Raw genomic sequence first — 12,405 nt, 5'->3', positions numbered from 1 at the left:
TTTTACAGTGGAGGGAATGGTGGGATTGGGAAGAGGTATCAGTGAGGTTAATAGACATTAAACTTAGCTCAAAAGTAATGGAGTAGGATATACTAGTGCACTGATTTGTCTGATTATAGTACCTGCCTATATAGGCTCCTTTCAATGATAGTAAATGGCATATCTTGGAATAGGGAGATGGATGATTATTCTTGTGGCACGCCACAAAGATCTGTGAACAATCTTTCCTATCTGTGCATGACATGGAACCCAGGAAGACATGGGTTATTCTCTAAAGGAAACCTCTCCAAAGAGAAATTGAAAGTGATTTGTTATTCAGGTAACTTACTGCCATAGTGGACCATGATATCTTTTTTGAAGTATTCTTTAAAATCATAAATGCAAATAAGATACAAGATATATATAAGTCCCTTTATGAAAAGAAGATTAGAAAATTGTACACAAGTCTCTTTATGAATACAAGCAAACGGGCACACTGATCTCTTAAGGTTAACACTGTCATGATGAGTTGAAAATATGATCTGACAGAGACACCTATACTTCAAAGCTGTGTTTCTAATAAGTATCTGACATATTCAATATAATCAATATTATCATTTTAACACAATTCTCTAGCTATCTCACCATTTAGTAGTTTAAGTAACTTTTTAAAACTCCTCACTCCAGGATATGTTTTTTATTAATGCTAGAGTGAGAGGAAGGAAGAGAGACATCAATGTGAGAGAGAAACGTTGATCATTTGCCACCTATAAGCTCCCCAACCAGGGATTGATCAAGCCTGCAACCTTGGTATGTGCCCTGACCAGGAATCATATCCACAATCTGGTTGGTATATGGAATGACACTCCAACCAACTGAGCCACCTGGTCAGGGATAATTTAACTATGTTTTACATTGTCTTGTTTGCAAAGAATTTTGGACTGCATTTATTAAATTCTGCAGTACTCAATGGCAGATAAAAATGCTTGCGGTTTTAACTTTCTGAGACAATGTTGATTGGTCTGAAGATGTCTTTATATTAAATTCTTTTTATATGATATAGCTCTAATCTAAAGGTTTTAGCTGCACTTTTATTTGTTCTTTGTCTGTTTCTCTATGGCACTGTTAGGAAATGCAATATGATTACAGTATATTCCTGATTTCGGTATTTCTGCACAAAGAAATACCCCAGTTTCCTTTCAATGTGTGTTTAACAGGAACATTGTTAGTTGCTGAATGCTTCAGCTTGAGCAAAAAAAAAAATATATAGTTGAAAGTGCAATAAAAGCAATATTCTTAATTTAAATCTGAGGTCTCTGGGGTTATGTGTTATTGTTATCATTTCTGGATACAACTTTAAAAGCTCAGTTTTTGTGTGTGTATTTTTTCTTAAGGATTATTCTTTTGGTATGTGTCCAAGGATTTGATCTTTCTGAATAGAACAATCCCAAGTCATGTTTCAAACAAGACAGTGCATGCTGTGATAAAAGTTTCATAATGAATGATTTGTAATACCAAGTGTCTGTTATATCTTTAGAAAAACTTCTATATCTCAACCTGTGGATTGAGCTGTGGCTCAGGTAGAATCATTAGAAATGCCATGCCACATTGCCAGAGGAGACAATGTCTAAAAACTAGAGAAAAATAAACCAGTCCTGAAGGTTCCTTACTTAATTTTAATTGAACTAAATTTCATTTTAAGGGTTAATTTAAAAGAATTAATTGCTTCATGTATGGACTTGTTTGACTTCAATTGAAAAAGGTGATTATGAAGATATATTGGTATTTTCTTTTAAAAGTATGTACCTTTGTTCACAAAGCTGATATATCCTAGTATTATAGCATAATCACTGCTCACGGACAGTGCAATAATGGCTATATTTGAAGGACACTGGGAAAAATTAGAGATTTTCCCACAGTAATTCTGACCACTTGACTTACTAGGAATATGAAGCTTTTGTATTCATATCTACACTTCGGTCGTCCAGAGAAATTTGGCATCGAAAGCATGTCCAGAATTCCTTAAACAATTAGTTTTAACTTGTGTAGCAAAGCAGGTCCTTTATCTTTAAACAGCTTGCACCAAAATTCCTCTTAGAGAACTGTCCTTAAATACGAACATACCTTGGCCAACCTTTGTAACCATGGACACAATAATACTTACACCTAGAAAAAAAACATGCTAAAAGAGATCGTTAAACCTCCCTTGGTGAGACAGGATGGCCAGGGTTTGCCAGAGTTGGGTATTTTCCTTCTCCCACTTAAAGTCAGAATTAGAAATGGTCATAACTTAAGACCCTGGGAAAATAAAGCTTGGCAAGAGCAAATAAATTCAAGAAAAAGATGAGTGGCTTGAGCCAAATCTCATACTCATGGTGACTTTTTTTGCTCTCTTGGTCTTATGGGAATCATATGTGAATTTGTACTAGTGTTTCCTTCTATACTATCCATTTGAATTCAGCATCGCTGGGATTAATACAGGTTATTTGCATTAGTAATCCTGCCCAGAAGGCAGGGTGAATGTGTCATAGGCAGCAGTGCTAAATCCCGAAATGTCAGAAAAATGCCAATTTCCTAGAATTTAGGCCATGTTGCTGTTTTCATCAGAATAGTCAATGATGTAATTTACTCAAGAACCCAGGGAATGTAACTTGCTATCAATCTGGTTAGAGATAGATGGTTCTTATTGATTTGCTCCATACCAATGTCACAGTGTCAAATGTCAGTCGGGGAAAGGGGGTGTCCATCATGCTGCTTTGTATATATTTGAGCCCTGCTAGGTCTCACAATGCTACAGGATGATGAAGTGCTGCTGATTAATGTATATTAAAGTTTGTTGTCATAATTTTAGCATTAACTCAACAGTTTTTAATTTATGATTCTTAAGTGAAAAGAAATGACTGTGCTTTATATAACTTGAGTGAATTAATTAGTAACCCAACTGTTATTCCACTGGCAATTATATCATTTTAAATGATATAATTTTTGTTTCTATTTCTTTTACTTTATCTATAAGACATTGTCACAGTTCAGTGTAAGAATAATGTATTTTGGAATAAGTTAAGTTTCTAGACTAAATATACAATATGAAAAAAATCTTTAGTGTTTGGGGATCAATATTCTTCTGTTAGGTAGAGGGATAAATCGGAACTATTCTGGGAAAGTCATAACTGAATTGAATAAACACATTGCTTTTCATTCACCACATACCCTCAAATTTAAATCACTTAACTTTCCCCCTTATTGCCCAAGGGAACCCCAGGGACATGACTTGTACTTCTTTCCAACATTGTAATGCTAAAAATAATTCTTTTGACTTCCTAGAGTACCACTTTATTACAAAGGAGATTAACGGATACGGATGAACAGCCAAATAGAGATTCATAGGGTGAGGGCCAGAAGGGTACGGAACACAGGTGTTTCTGTCCCTGTGGCATTTGGGTTACCTCACCCTACCAGCACACAGATGCCTTCTGGTTCACCAACCTGGAAGCTCTCCCAACTCCATCCTGTTGGGTTTTTATGGAGGCTTCATGACATGGGCATGATTGATGAAGTCATTGGTGATCGTTTAAAATTGAATTTACTGGCATGGCATTGGTTCATAAAATTTCATAGGTTTCACGTGAGCAATTCTACAATACATCATCTGTCTATTGAAAATAAATATTTTAACTGTTTTAGATTTCCTTAGTATATTGCATTTATTTGATTCTACATTTTAAAATATGGCAGGCCTTGGAACTGCCTGCCATTCTGTTTCTGATCTGGCTCATTGTAACGAGGCCCACCTTGCTTCTGATGGTTAGGTACTGCCCACTGGCCTCTGTTTTCCCAGCATCTTGTCATACCCATTGCTATTAGAGAGCCTCGTTTGTGATAGAATCTCCAGCTGTGTATACTGCTTGCATAGCCTAGCCACCACAGGCCACTAAATGATGCTGGCTACCCTCTTCTCAGCACATTCATTATCACTCTTGTAGATAGAATGGAATGCATTCTGGACCCTTCTGAGAAATTTAGTTAGCTGACGATTTTGTTGATCTTCTTATATAGTGGATTTATGTTAACAGGCCCATTTCCTGAGCCTCTTTATCTTTTTCTTAATGGTCAGCTGTGGCAGTTCTGACATCTGTACTTCTCCTCTTTCCAAGGTTCCTATTGCCATTCCAGCAGCACATTAGAATCCTCTCCTGGGACCCTTGTCAGGATGTTAAGTCCTGTGTCACAACAGCAGGTCCCACATTAACAAACTCTTCTTTGTCCAGTTGTATATGTTAACCCCTTTAATTCAGCACTCTCAAAATCCAATCTTAGATATACTCTCTTGGTTCCTCACAGTGTATTAGCCAGATCTTGAAGTTCATGTGGTTCTATTTACTCTTTTCCTTGAGCTGACCCAGATGATGCTGAGATTTGACTCTAGTTATGAGTCTAGTAACCAGGATGGGAGGTGGGGGCAACCCAAGGAGAGAAAGCATAGTGCTACAAGGCACCTGTTCCACTTGAGACTTCTGTATAATCTTTTGGCAAGGGGTGAGGGCTTTACCAACAAAAGAGTGATTCTCTTCTGCAGATACAGAACTATCAGAGTAATTAGGGGATTCAAGTTTAATTGCCTCTTCCCATATACCCTCATCCTAATATCAATACTCTAACCCATCCCTATCAGGGCCCTGACTTTGGCATAGGAGATTTACCAAGGCTGAGAATTCAGCCTTCTTTGAGGTTCTACCATTCTTATAATAACCTATTATGCCTAATCTTCAGCTCTGTCTGTCCACCAACTACAGGAGATAGGGGATCCCTCCAGTGAATCCAGAGGCCCTTCTGACTCTCATGATGTGTTTTACATTGCTGATTACTATATCTGAGCTTATCATTTTGCATGGAAAATATATCAACTTTACTTAGTATCACACACCCAGTATCACTTATACTCTTTTTTCAATATCTCTAAAATACAAGAGACCCTCCCCAGATTGCGTATTCCCTTCCACCTCTTTCTAGACTCTTTTCACCAGAGGTGAAATCTTAAAAATTGCACTGTTACAACATGCCATGGCCCATTAATACTTCATCTACCAGCAGTGATTGGGTTTTCATCTTTAGAGTAGAAAATGATTTCCTGCTAAAAATCTACCTAAGATGGTATATTTTAAAATGTAGAATCACATAGATGTAATATACTAAGGAAATATAAAAGTTTAAATTTGTTAAAAAGCTAATGTTTGCCTTACCTTTACAAATGGGAAAGATAAATTTAAGTTTTGGGGTGCAAATTTCAAAGTTGAAATATTAGAAGGAATAAAAGATAAATGGTCTTGACAGAAAATAAAGTTAAACATATTTCAAGGCAACCATGCTCAGATTTGAACTTTTGATCAATTTTCTCTCACAATATGTGACTTAAAAAGCAGCCACGCTCTATAGGAGGCTTCATATATAGGAGTATTCTCAACAGGATAAGAGCAAACAGTGCTTTCTAATCTCAAAAGCCTACAAAAATGCCTTCAGATCTTTCATGTTTTCAAGACATCACAGGAGCAATGATATTTATGTCACCCAAGACTGTTTTCCCAGCTTTGCTCAGAAAGCAGTTACATTTTCATTCTGTGTCCCCTGCCCTCTATCATCTTGGTATTTGTCTAGTGGATCCTACTTGACAGCAATCCTATGGCCTTTAATCATAACCATGTTTTGTGGTGTGTGTTTTTTATTTGTGTGTGTGTTTTTTTATTTTTGTGTGTTTTTTATTTGTGTGTGTGTGTGTGTGTGTGTATGTGTTTTATTTATTTTTTTAATTTTTATTTTTGGTTAATCCTCACTGGAGGATTATATTATTATATTTATTACAAATATTATTATATTTATTCCCCCCACTGATTTTAGAGAGAGGAAAAGGGAAGGGGAGGGGGAGAGAGGACAGAGAGAAAGAAACATGGGTGTGAGAGAGCCACATCAGTTGGTTGCCTCCTGCATGCATCCCAACAGGGGCGGGGAACCTGGAATCCACTACTATGTTACCTTCACTAGAAGCAAACCTGAGAAAGGAATCACGGGTTGATGCTCTAACCACTGATCTCACAGCCCAGGATAATAATAACTGTTTTTAACCAATGATATCCCAACAATCCTATATAATAAAAGCCTAATATGCTAATTGTTTTGTTGGCCATTCAACCAATCAAAGCATAATATGCTAATGATATGCTAAAGCCACTCAACTGCTCACTATGATGTGCACTGACCACAAGGGGGCAGACAGTTGACCAGTTGACCAGTCGCTGTGACTGTGCAGTGACCACCAGGGCGCAGACGCTCTGACCAGTAGGTTAGCTTGCTGCTGTGATCTGGCCCATCTGGATTGAGTGAGACAGGCCAGACACACCCTGAAGCCCTCCTGAAGTCCCTCCCAGCTGGCCAACCTCCTGCATCCTTCCCTGGCCTTGATCCTGCACCATTGTGGTCCCTCAGCCTAGCCTGTGCCCTCTCACAATCCAGGCTGAGGGATACCCCCCTCGAGTGCATGAATTTTGTGCACTGGGCCTCTAGTATGGTATATATAAAAAACAAACCCTCCATATCTACCTAGTTTCCATTGATCCAATTCCTTATATATTTAATATACATTAGCTATGTTCAAATCATTGTAAAAATAATGTAAAAAATTGGGAATGACAAAAGGGACTATTGGGGTTTCTCTCAATGCAGTGCTAAGTTTGTCCTTTTGGTCAACTCTCTATTGACTAGGCTGTTACACAATACTGAAGAGGCAGAGATAAACTTGTAGATTAATGTTGGGTAGAGAGGCAAATAATTTATTTCTAGCAGACTAGATAACCACAAAGGTTATGGTGTATTAGCTTACTATATATTAACCAGTTCTTTATCTCTTCCAGCCATTTTATCCTAACATTCTTTTATGAAATTTTCTATAAATAGCTCCTTAAATTCTCAGCTGAACTAGTTTTAATGCTACTTCATTAACTTATGAGTTAATATCTTTGACATGTGTTCATTTTACGTTTTTATGAGAGGCATGTTATTACCTTTCAGAAAGGTATGCATTAGCAGCAACTATCCCAAGTGCTATGTCACTGATTCCTTATTAAAATTGAGAGCAAGTTAGAAGCTATGAGTGATAATGAAGTAAAACTTACTATGCTGACGATCATGGCAGCGGTGGTCGTGTTTTCATGTAAGAGGAAGCAAAATGATCATTGATACAGGTTCAAAGAAAATATTAAACATTGGAAAAAGTAGTGCATGTCTCTCATTAAAATGTTTAATGGGTATTATTTTTATAGTGTTCCTATCAACAATTTCCCATAGTTATTGAACTGTTTCAAATCCTATCTTCTGTTTGTTTCTTACAAATTTTCCCATTGCTGCTATCTTCAAAAAGTTTTAAGAGATGAAGAAAGAATAATTATGTCTGTGTAGAGATAAGCAAACTAATGCAATAATATAAGGTGTTTTATTTCTCCCACACCCACAAAGGAAATTTCTGTAAAAGTAAACAATTACTACCTTTAAGTCAAAACAATTCATGGGGACAACAAAAGTGTTTACAATTAAGTTCCTCAATGAGAAGTTATTAAATTACTAGATAATTTTAAAAGCAACAACCAGAGTTAAACCATTGGAATCAATTGTGTGAAATAAATGCATAGCCCTCTATTGAATGCAAGATAACAAAAATATGCACTGAAATCTAATGATGCCTGAATCCCCATCAGGGGCAACAGACTGAATTTAATCAAAGGATTTTACTTCTTCGTCAGTGTGTAATACTGGAGATTTTTCCACAGAGTGATTACAGCTATGCTTCCAATTTAGATTTCTGTTTCTGGATAGTTAACTATCAAAATTGCTTTTAATTTAATGATCTGTCAATGCCTGGATATTACATTTGTTCTTCTAGGAGAGGAGGGTACATCTATGTAGATCAGTTTTTTTATTTTATTTTAATAATTCTTGCAGTGTATTCCTATAAACATTTGCCTGGAAATGAGCTCGAATAGGTGGTTTTAAAATTCTTATTCTGCAAGAAGGTTTTTTTCCCTCCAATTTTGTTATTTCTTTCTATTGGATAACTTTTAACAATGTTTGCATTTGGAAAGTCCCAAATGTGATAGGATCACCCAGAATATTTTGATATAAATATTCAGTAATTTTCTCCTGTGTTTTGTTTAGACTTCAGAGTATAAAGATTTCGTTTCATGAGTAATCTCACAGATCATAATATTATGCCTTTGAGAGGATGCTGCCCTATTTTGAGAGACCTTTTCCTCTTATCTGCTGTTTTAGACATTTGGTGAAGGTAGATGCTGACTGACAATTAGAACTGTGAAAAGAAAAATGTCACCGATAAAAGCATGATGTGTCTAGAGAACAGCAGGTGAATACGAGCCATCTAGGCAGTATTATCAGATGCATTTCTGTTAGGTTTTCTAGTTACAAGAAAAGCTGTCAGGGTAAAAAAATTAGTCCTTCATATTTAAATTTCAGAAGAATAATCCTGAGACCATTTTTGCTCTTTGAAAGTTTTCTGGTTTTGATTCATTCTGTCCCCTGGTCACATGAAATAATTAGCATTGATAAAGTAGAAAGAAAATTGTGAGTGGTATCTCTTAACCTCTTTTCAATTATTTATTTTATTTGTTTGCACTTACATTTCAAATGAAGACTTTTGAAGTAATGCCAGCATTTAAGTTTCTTCTATGAAAGTTGAATACTATTCCAGTGGTTTAGGATGATTCTAACATAATCTGAAATACTTAAAAATCAAAATGTCAAGGTTACTAGTAAACCTGAACATCACACCCTATGCAATTCTTGGATCTCTAGTAAAACATACCCAATAGTACTTTTTACAGTCAGTTATTCCTATGAACCAAAATCTATCTCCTTGTAAATTCTATCCATTGCTTCTGATTCTGCCCTCTATTTGCTTTTCCTGATATGTCCCAAATTTGTAAATTATAGTGCTTGTTAGGTTGAAAGCACTTTTTAAAGAAAGTTTCATCACCTATTTATTGAGTAAGGAGGATACCTAGATGACCCTACCTTGAAGCTTTAAATATTTGTGTACTTGATCACTGGGCAACTAATTCATAGGCTACACTATCAACTGTGTTGTGGCCAAGAGATGAGATAGGTTAATGGAATTCATAAGAGAGGACAACAAAATTGGCTGATGGCAAAGTAAGAAGCAGGAAGACAAATTAAAAAATAAAAGGTAAAAATCATAGTTTGTCTTCCAGTAAAAAATATCCAGGCATGCAAAGAAGAAGGAAAACAAGGCACATAGTAAGAAAACTTAATCAGTAGAAATATATATAGAAATGACACAGAATTAGTAGACCAAGATAAATAATTATAATTTTATTTTGTATGTTCAAAAAGGTTAAGGAAAGATTGAGCTTGTTAAATAGGAGCATCACAAATATAAAAAGACCCTAATAAAACTTATAGAAATGAAAACTAAATGGTTGAAGTGAAAAATTCATTTTAAAGTACGATTAGTATAGTAAACATGTAGATAAAAGATTAATAAACTTGAAAAAATTATTAGAAACTATCCAAAATGAAACATATAAAGCATACAAAATAAATGAATCCTTCACACAATGAAAGCATAATATACATTATTTTCAAGTGCACTTGGAATGTATACCATATAGACCTGTGGTCGGCAAACTGCGGCTTGCAAGCCACATGCGGCTCTTTGGCCCCTTGAGTGTGGCTCTTCCACAAAATACCACGGCCTGGGCAAGTCTATTTTGAAGAAGTGGCATTAGAAGAAGTTTAAGTTTAAAAAATTTGGCTCTCAAAAGAAATTTCAATCCTTGTACTGTTGATATTTGGCTCTGTTGACTAATGAGTTTGCCGACCACTGATATAGACCATATTCTGAGCCACAAAATGCATCTAAGTCATTTAAAAAGATTTAAATCAAGCAAAGTATGTTCAATGACCAGAAAATCAATAAGTAAAATAATTGGGAAAATGCCCAAATATTTGGAAACTAAATAGAATATTTCTAAGTAATTCATGGGTCAAAGAAGAAATCAAAGTTACAGAGTTTTGAAGTGAATGAAAATGAAAAGATATCAGAAGCTGTGAGATGCAAATAAAGTAGTATTGAAAGGACATAACTCTAAATTCCTCTATTAAAAAAAAAAGAAGGGTTTTAAATGGCCTGAGCTTACATCTTTTAAAAAATGTTTTCTGTTGTTGAGAGTATTACAGGTGTCCCCCATCTTCTCCCTTTTTCCTCCTCCACCCATCTTCCCACCATGCCCCAGGACTTCACCTGTCTATTGTCTGTGTCCATGGACTATGCTTATGTTCTTATAAATTATTTGGTTAAGAGCTTACATCTTAAGAAACCAGAAATGTAGGGAAAATTAAATTCAAAGTAGCAGTAGAAAGGAAATTTTAACAGAAATCAATGTGGCCCCAAAATAAAGCAAACAAAGAGGGGGTGGGGGAGGGTCAATAAAATTAAAAGGGTTTCTTTAAAAAGACAAATAACATTTATAAACACCCCTAATTAGAAAGATTGGGGGGAAGTAAAAGAAAGCACATATCAAATATTTGAAATGAGAAGTGCTATCACTATAGATTCTACACATATAAGATAACTAGGGAAATTTAAAAAATAAATAAAATAAAATAAAATAAAAAAACTCCAAACAAAAAACAAAGATGTTCTTTGATCCCAAACCTTGCTTTTATAATAAATGTATAGATTTTAAAATTAAAAAAAAGATAACTAGGGAAATATAATAAACTAATTTGTCAATAAATTTGACAATTTAGAGGAATGGGAAAATTCCTGGAAAGACAAAAACCTGGAGGATATTCTGCTAGGTGAAATATGTAGAACCAAAAAGAAAAGTAACTTGAACTTAGAAAATCACAGAGGAGAAGGGTGGTTGCCAGGGGCTAGAGAGTGGGGGAAATGAGGAAATGTTGGTTGAAGAGTGCAAACTTTCAGTTATAGGATGAGTAAGTTCTAAAGATCTAATGTGCAGCATGGTGACTATAATTAATAGCACTGTTATATAACTGAAATTTGCTGAGAGTTGATCTTAAACATTCTGATAAAAATAGTAACTATGAAGTACTGGATATGTTAATTAACTTGATTGTCGACATCATTTCACAATGTATATGTATAGCAAATCATTACATTATACAGTTTAAGTACATTAAAATTGCCTCAATTATACCTCAATAAAGCTAGCAAAAAATAGATAACTTGAAAAAAATATATATATATGAAGTTGAACTAAAAATCACAGCATAAAAAATAAAAACTCTGGACCCAGAGATATTACTAGTGAATTCTTGATTATAGTGTTGGTTTTAGGGAAGCAGGTAGACAAAACTTCTCATATAGTGCACATAAAATTTATGCAGTTTCGGCATGCCAATTATACTTCAACAAAGCTGTAAAAAATTAACCATTACTAAAAACAGAAAATGAAATATTATACTGAGGTTTAGGTAACTATTTTAACTTAATAGAACGTCTTTTCCTTCATAGGTTTCTCCATATGGCTTTCCCATAGGTAATATGCATTCTTACATTTAGCAGTATAGTGGAAGCTCTAACACTACTACCACATTTCCTCTAGTAGGAACTCAGTACATATTTGTTGGATGAATGGATGAATGCATTTAAAACCAGAGACAAAAGTATTCATTGTGTATTTCTATTTCTTAATATTACCTTTTTATCCACTAGTATTCTGTCAACTAGGATTTTAGATGTTTACTCTGTAACCTGTTTTCTTATTTGTCAAGTTTGAGCACATCTCCATGGCTTACTGTTAGCATGGAATGTTCTGTTCCATCGGTTTCAGCTTACTGGGCAGTCTTGCATAGGTTTGTGTTCTATCTGCTATAGAAAAGCAAATGCCCACATCGATTTCTTGTGATAAATAATTATGTCTCATTCTTGTGTAAACCCTAGAGAACCAAAGGCATTTTAAACACTATTTTTCTTGCTTTCAGACTTATTTCTCTTGTGGCTCTGGCATAGGGAGCATGACTTGTAGGAGTTTCAATCTTTCCAGAAATGGAATGAATAGTTTTTGAGAAAAATGTATTTGAGTAACAATGGAATAGCAAGAAATAGTTGTAGTTGCAATTTCAGAGACAGTGCTCTCGCAAAAGGCTGTAATAGAGATTTCATTTCAACAAACACTTATTGAGCAACTACATGTGCAGGAACCGGTGCTGTTTGCCATGAAGATAGAAAAATAAATGAAGACCTTTTTGCTGTCCTTAAACACTAACCAGTCATTGGAGTTCAATGAGTGAGAAAATGAGGTTGCATGACTGAATCAGCCCAGGTTTTGGAGTGAGAAGACCTGGGTGTGAGTCCCAGCTCGATTCAAACCTATTTTT

Source organism: Eptesicus fuscus, chromosome 20 (genome assembly GCF_027574615.1).
Source record: "Eptesicus fuscus isolate TK198812 chromosome 20, DD_ASM_mEF_20220401, whole genome shotgun sequence".
In the NCBI taxonomy this organism is placed as follows: domain Eukaryota; kingdom Metazoa; phylum Chordata; class Mammalia; order Chiroptera; family Vespertilionidae; genus Eptesicus; species Eptesicus fuscus.
Note: the sequence above shows the minus strand (reverse complement) of the source record.